Source organism: Ipomoea triloba, chromosome 9 (genome assembly GCF_003576645.1).
Source record: "Ipomoea triloba cultivar NCNSP0323 chromosome 9, ASM357664v1".
Classification (NCBI taxonomy): Eukaryota; Viridiplantae; Streptophyta; class Magnoliopsida; order Solanales; family Convolvulaceae; genus Ipomoea; species Ipomoea triloba.
Genome location: NC_044924.1, coordinates 19611956 through 19620276, shown reverse-complemented (window position 1 = coordinate 19620276; position 8321 = coordinate 19611956). Strand labels below are relative to the sequence as shown.

The following is an 8321-nucleotide window of genomic DNA, read 5'->3' as shown; positions in this document are numbered from 1 at the left end:
GGTGGAAATGAATTCACTTACCTAAAATAGTAGAAATCGCTTACAAATTTAGGGTTTGCATTTTTCACCTGTGCAAGACTAAAAATAATACAAGTGAAATAGAGTACAATTACTTAAAATATATGTGAACAATGATTAGAAATCCATTCTTCCTCAAATTAAATGAGTTCACGTACCGGAAATGGTCGAAACCGTGGAAAAATCTTGGGTTTGTTGTATCTGTTTAAGACTAAAAGTTATACCACTAAAATAGATAGAATTACCCAAAAGGAAGGTGAATGATGACGAGATCAATTCGAGTTCTTTGAAAAAATGAAGAATATGGTGAGAAGCAAGTCGGAGATGAACTACGACGATGAGATTGATTGTGTTGGATATCTACGCAAAAATGGAAAAAATGAGCAAGGCTGCAACCACTTTGTAATAGATGTGGGCCTTAACATTGGAGGGAGCAAGTTATAGTGGTTTTATCAATAGGTATTGGATCCAAAGTGAAACCCAAAAGCTTGTTGGGCAATTGTCGTGCGCGTATGGTGATTAGTTAAGAAATAATTTTATAAATATCTCTAGTTGAAAAATAAGATTTCAAAGTACTCCTGTTAGGGTTTTTTTTTTTTTTGGCCCAGGTCTTAAAAATAAAATCGAATTAAAAATAAAAGACAGATATAAAAATTGGAGTGATCGATTTCAAAGTATTTTTATTACGAGAAACTTTTTTTAGTGGCCAGGTCTTAAAAATAAAATAGAATTAAAAATATAATATAAAAAATTAGAGTGATTAAACACACGCGTTGGTCCGTGCATGCGTCGTGCATATTTTTTTAATTGTTTTTTTTTTTTGCTCAAATTGATGTCCATTTCAGCCAAAAATTAAAACAAAAAAATCCAATTACTCAAATTAACCAAGAATTCCTAGCCCTTTGTCAGGCCTAACACCACGGAGATCATGACATGTGTCACACCACTCTTCACTAGTTCGTTTGGGAAACTACTCGCCAAGCCATCAACTCGTCGTCCTAAGAGCATCCTGCAATGTGATTGCGACTTCCCCAAAAGGGAGCTGGAAACAATGGGTTTCAAGTCGCCATCCACCATTGTAGTGATTAGATGTCAATTTAACATTATAAATCCCAATCTAAACACCCCATAAAAGCCAACCAGTCGAATGTAAGTCATAACTGTATCATCTGATTGTTGTTTTGAATCCCAAAATGAGTGATTTATTTGATAAATAAGTTTAAAATTTTCTCTATTTGAAAAATAAGATTTCAAAATATTCTAGTTAGGGATTTATTTATTTATTTTCTTTTGTCCCAAGTCTTACAATTAAAATCGAATTAAAAAATTAATTCTAAAAATTGGAGTGATCTATTTGAAAGAATTTTTGTTAGGGAATTTTTTTTTGTGGCCCCGATCTTACAAATAAAATGTAATTAATAAATTAATATAAAAAATTGGAGAGATCAAGCATATATATGGTCCGTGCACGTGCCGTGCGTATTTTATCCCTAGCCTTCTCCAACAAACGCAAAGCTCCGCTCCTCCAATCTCCCGCTGTTTGCTGGTGTCGCCTGCTTCTTCTCCAGCCAGACCAGCTGTCGTCTGCTCGTCCTCCGCCTACTATGCACGGTTGCGCCGCCTGTACATCTTCTCTGAGTTCTCGTCATCGCCGGTGACATCGACTGGTACTAAGTTCATTAGTGGCATATTAACTTTAATTTGCCTTAGTATTGCACTACTGCCTTTGCCAATTCACCTAATTCGCCCAAGTACGTTAAAATATTAATACATATGCTGTATGTTATTATAGATACTGCTAGAGTTTCAATGATTCTTTAAAAAAATTTAGTTGGCCGTCTAGGCGCCTTATGTGCTAGGCATATATCCCCAAGACATCTGCGTTCTGCAACCAAATATATCAATTTCTCAATTAAAATTGTATATGTTGAAACATTTATACATATTGCCTTGGTGTCATCCTAATTGACGGAGAACTCTATCGGTCCGACACGTGCCACTCCAAAACCTCGTACTTAATCCAAGGCGACTTGGTCATCCAAATGTGTTCCCCGGCTTTGAAGAAATCTCGACACTCATCAAAGTTAGTTCATGTTATCATGTATATATGGTCTCCAATCAAATCGCACTCAAAAAATAATTCACCAGTTCAAAAGATAAGTAGCTCTGATTCGTGCACGACCGTGTGTATAAATCTCAAATAATTCCAATAGAATCACTGGCGGAACCAGCATGGGGGCAGCTGCCCCATTGTCCAAAATTATATAGTTTATATATATTGTATATATATATAAGGGAAAAAAGCACTTTCAGTCCCCCAATTAGTATCACATTTGAAATGTTATCCTTATCTTTTAATTTGAACAAATTTGGTCCCTCAATTATTGATACGGTTGTCAATTTAGTCCTTCTGTTAAGTTATCCCAATTAACACCGTTAATACCATGGGCAAATTTGGAATTTCACATTGGAAAATGCACTTTTGGTCCCTCAAAATCCCATGATCTTTCGCAGGAAGATTAAGCCAAAGATTCTTGCAATCTTTAGCTTAATGCAGTAATTTAGGAACTCCCTATCGGCCTCGATCTAGCGCTTGTAGCCTTTCGTGCAGGCAATCCAATTCCTCTTCGACAACAACCCTCTCGTTGTTTTGCAAATCATAGTCTCCCGTGATGTTTGAATCGTGGTGCACGCCATTGGAGTAGAAGAACCTGTTCTCGTGTGCAACGTCTCCATTTTCGTCACTAATGGCATCGTCGAAGAGAGGGAGAAGACTCTTCCCCATTGAACTTAAAATTTGATGTTTGCCATTTGTTTCTTTAGCAAAACCATTCGCGTGGCCATTGGAATGGCCATTGATCTCCCCCGCTTTCAAATCCTCCATTTCCCCGGCTTCCTCGTAATCCATGGTGATTAGCTTTTCCTCCAAGACTTTGAGTTGTTCGAGAATAGCCATCCTCTCGCCCTCGAAATCAGCCAAGGAATCCTCGAAATTAAGAACTTCATCAGCAGGTGTGGATTCTTGATGTGCATAAAAACTCTCATCTTCTTTAGCTTCTTGATTAGGATCGATAGACAACCCATCGCTATCCTCCTCACCGTTACTACAAGAAGCCAAGGAAAACGCACTTCTATCACTGCCATCTTTGCTTCTTTCAAAATCACAACCTTCTCTTTAGCCTCAAACTCCAACACCCTTTTCCTATACACCTCCAATTCTTTCTCAAGCTCCTGCCTTTCTTTCTCCCGCTTCACCATAAGCTCGTTTAGCAACTGCAACGCCTCTTGGTCATACTCCGATTGCTCGTCTATCATCCTCTGATACTGAAGAGCCTCCATCTACATTGTAGCCTTATCTTCTTGAAGCCGGTTTATCATAGCCATCGTCTGATTAGCCGCCACTGCAGAAGCACTCCTCTCCTCTTCCAGCTCGGTGTATACAGCGTGTAGTGCCTTCCTTTCAGATTTCAACGCTGTTTTCAATCGCTCAATCGTCGAAACTGGGTCCAAACTATCTAAATCACCTATCACACTCCCATCTAATGACTCCTCACTCGCGGAATCCTTCTTCTCGAGAAGTAGGAGTTTCCTGTGCAAACGATGGAGACTATCTACATAACTCGGTGCATCAGGAACTTTTTCTTCCTCGGTCTTGTTTAAGCTCATTGCATTCTCATTCAAATCAACAGACAAACCTCTTAACTCTATAGTTTCTTCGGCCTCGTTTAAACTCATTGCATTCTCATTCAAAGGTTGAATAAATTCTTGGTTTAGAACAATGGAATTGCGGTTTACCTAAAGCTCGGGCCAGTAATTTCCTGAATTTTTTGCGGGGGGTGAAGCATACACCAGCAGACATTCCTTTAGCTTAATCTTCATGCGAAAGATCAATCTTAGGATGATGAGGGACCAAAAGTACATTTTCCAATGTGAAATTCCAAATTTGCCCATGGTATTAACGGTGTTAATTGGGATAACTTAACAGAAGGACTAACTTGACAACCGTCTCAATAATTGAGGGACCAAATTTGTTCAAATTGAAAGATAGGGATAACATTTCAAATGTGATACTAATTGGGGGACCAAAAGTGTTTTTTTCCCTATATATAATTTTTAAATTTTCTTGTTATTTGTTCTTCAACCTACCAAGACTCCATTTCTTCGCTCTGGCTCGCTGTGTTTCTTTTCTCTGATACCACCGCGTACTGCCCAGGCACCACGGAACCACTCCTGCTGCTTCCGCCTACCGGTTCATCGCCTCCTACTGCCTCGCCACCCGCCTCTACCTCGGCACTCGCCAGTCGCCTTGACACTTGCCACCAGGTTTGGTCTTCTTCGACTCTTCCATTACTAATGAGCATCAACTTCTAACAATCTCACACCCTTGACGGCTTGAACTATACATGTTAATTTCAATAATTTATTCAATTGTTTGTCTAATTTTCTTAATTTTTTGTTTGCCTTAATTTTCTAATTTTCTTTTTGCCTTAGTTTTCCTAATTTTGAAGTTGCCCTAATTCAATTGATACTAGTTTTTGCTCTAATTGCCATAATTTTGTGTTTTTTATTAGTAGTTGTTGTCGTAGTGCCGTAGTTGCTGATATGATTCATTGCCCAATTCATTCTATCTGATATGATTCATTAATTTGTCAATTAGTTATTAGTTAATTACTAATTACTTAATCTGTTAATGTGGATTAGTAGCTCTGGTTCGTGCAGGTGTCGTGCGCATAAATCTCAAATAATTTCATAGTCATAAGTAACAATTATATTGTATATGCTTTTGTTTGTTGATTTTTATGCTTTGTTATTTAGTTTATTTAATTGTAAGATTATATTGTATATGTTTTTGTTGACTAATTTTTATGCTTAGTCATTTAGTTCTATTTTCATTATTTTATAAATATATGTTTTTAAAATAGATCAGAACACATCAAGAAAATAATTGTGTAACAATGTAATGAAAGCAAGAACGTTCCACATATACCACTAAAATAGATAGAATTACCCAAAAGGAAGGTGAATGATAATGAGGTCGATTCAAGTTCTTTGCAAAAATGGAAGAATATGGTGAGAAGCAAGTCGGAGATGAACTACGACGACGAGATTGATTGTATTCGATATCTACGTTAAAATGGAAGAAAATGAGCAAGGTTGAAGCTACTTTGTAATAGATGCGGGCCTTAACATTGAAGGGAGCAACTTATAATAGTTTTATCCATAGGTATTGGATCCAAAAGGAAACCCAAAAGCTTGATGGGCAGTTGTCGTGCGCGTATGGTGATTAGTTAAGAAATAAGTTTAAAAATATTTCTAATTTGAAAAATAAGATTTCAAACTATTCTTGTTAGGTTTTTTTTGGGCCCAAGTCTTACAAATAAAATAGAATTAAAAATAAAAAACAAATATTAAAAATTGGAGTGATCGATTTCAAAGTATTTTTAGAGTTGATTACCAAAATGGTCCCTCGATTATTGCGAAATTACCAATTTGGTCCTCAACAATTTTACTTGACCAATTAAGTCCCTCGACTTTGAAAAATTTAACCAATTTGGTCCTCCGTTTATTTTTCTGTTAAACATCCGTTCAATCAGGACCAAATTGGTAATTTTGCTATAGTCAATGGACCAAATTGGTAATTAATTTTTGGGATAAAATACAAATAAGTCATCGTACTATTTGGAAACAAGCAATTAGGCCATCCAACTGAAATAACCCCAAATAAACCATTGAACTCAAAAAAATAAAGCAATTGAGCGACTAAAATCGAAAAAAAAGGAGCAATTAACCCATTTTAAAAATTTTCGGTGACAAATTTCGGCACCGACAATCATTTCCAGTGGTCGCTGCCGGTCGCCATTTCTGGCGAGGGCGACCAAAAATGGCCGCCCTCGCCGGGAAGTCAAGGTCGCCTTCCCCAGGAGAAGGCGACCAGAAACCGCCGGTTGCCGGAAATGGTCGTCGGTGTCGGAATTTGTCACCGAAAATTTTAAAAATGGGTTAATTGCTTCTTCTTTTTTTTTTTTGGGTTGCAGTGGCTCAATTGCTTTATTTTCCTGAGTTCAATGCCTTATTTGGGGGTTATTTGAGTTGGATGACCTAATTACTTGTTCCCAAATAGTACGATGGCTTTATTGTAGTTTATCCCTTAATTTTTTACTTAAATGGTCCCCTGACTATAGCAAAATTACCAATTTGGTCCTGATTTAACGGATATTAACGGAAAAATAAACTGAGGACTAAATTGGTTAAATTTTTCAAAGTCGAGGGACTTAATTGGTCAAGAAAATTTGTTGAGGACCAAATTGGTAATTTCGCAATAGTCGAGGGACCATTTTGGTAATAAACTCATATTTTTATTACAAGAAACTTTTTTTAGTGGCCAGGTCTTACAAATAAAATAGAATTAAAAATATAATATAAAAAGTAAGAGTGATTAAGCACATGCGTTGGTCCGTGCATGCGTCGTGCGTATTTTTTAAATTATTTTTTTTTTCGCCCCTAGCCCTTTTTCCTTTGCAGCTCGCTCCTTCTCCAACAAATGCAAAGCTCCACTCCTTCTCCAATTTCCCGCCATTTGTTGGTGTCGCTTGCTCCTTTTCCAACTGTTGGACCATCCGTTGTTTGCTCGTACATACTCTGCTTGCTCTCCTCCGCTGCGTTGCATGCACGTCTTCTTTGAGTTCTCGCCGTCGCTTGTCCCCAACGGCATTGACTGATACTAAGTCATTAGTGGCATATTAACTTTGCCTTAGTATTGCACTATTGCTTTTGCCAATTAACCGGTGTTCCGTGGTGGAAATGAGTTTACTTATCTAAAATGGTAGAAATTGGTTACAGATCTAGGGTACACCCTCTCCACTTGTGAAAGACCAAAAATAGTGAAAGTGAAATAGAGTATAATTACATAAAATAAAGATGAACGATGATGAGAAATTTGATTTTTCTCAAAGTAAGTTCACCTACCTGAAATGGTAGAAATCGTCGACAAATCTATGCTTACAAGTGAAATAGAGTAGAATTACAAAACAGAATGGTGAATGATGATGAAATCGAGTCAAATTGTTTGCAAAAATGGAAGAATTTGGTGATAAGCGATTCGAGGGTGAACTATGATGAGATCTATTGAGTTTTAAATCTAATAAAAAAATGGAAGAAATTATGAACAAGGGTGAAACCACTTTCTGATCTACGACGCTCTATAGAGTAGATGCTAGCAAACATGAGCTATTAAAAGTGTTGATTAGGCCAATTACAAGGTCATTGTAAAAAAAAAAAAAAAAGAAGAAGATTATGATGAGAAACTTATAGTAATTTTATCCATAAGTATTGGACCTAAAGAAACTCCCAAGTAAAGGTTTTGGTAGAAGAATCCATCAATGAAAGCATGTAGGACCAAAATCTTAGTAATTGTCCTACATGCTTTCATTGATGGATTCTTCTACCAAAACCTTTACTTGGAATTCTCTTTAGGTCCAATACTTATGGTGAAAGAGATTATCAGTCCTAACTCCCAAGTCTACATGCTTTGGTTGAGCAGTTTTAGAGATAAGCACAATATGGATAAAGTTAAATTTTCTAAACAAATACCCAAAATTTAAGAAATCTAGAACATACACAATAATGTTTCAAATTTTTTTTTTTTGAAATATCAAAGCCAATAATGTTTCAAAATTTTTTTTTTTGTTTCAAATTTTTTTTTTAAAAGAAAATGACTAACATACCATCTAGGCTAGGGGACTTGTGAGGAGACATTTGGGACAAAGTATAAACCTAAGAGTTGATGAAAGGTATAGACAAAGTCTCATTAATTCTCTTGGATACCTTTCTAACAATCACACTAAGTACATTTGGCCTCTAGGATCCTATCACTCAATTTTTTATTTTTTTTTGAAAACATCCTATCACTCAATTTAGTGGACTTGAAAAGAGATATGAAATAATCCACTACAATTTTATCAATCCAATTCTGGTCATAAATCCATTTGTTACCCTCATCTTTGATTTGTGTTATTCTATTACACCCCCTCTCTCCTTAGCCCTTGCATGAAAGTATTTTGTATTTTTGTCTCCTTCCATGATCCAATAAACTTTTGCACATTTTTTCCACAGCATTTCTTTTCATCTAAGGGTGTGTTTAGAAACCCAGAAAATGATTTCCGGAAATCATTTTTCGAGTTTTCTTTGTTTGGGAATACTTGAAAAATTTGGTCAACGGAAAACAAAACAATTTCCGTTGACCAAGGAAAATGGTGCCTATTTTCCGGAAAACAACTTCCGGAATAATTTTCCGGAAGTCATTT

The 8321-nt window shown here is 36.4% G+C and overlaps 1 pseudogene; it reads right to left on the bottom strand.

The window, feature by feature from the left end:
- Positions 1 to 2508: 2508 nt before the first annotated feature.
- Positions 2509 to 3753, bottom strand: LOC116029685 (annotated as a pseudogene).
- Positions 3754 to 8321: the final 4568 nt, after the last annotated feature.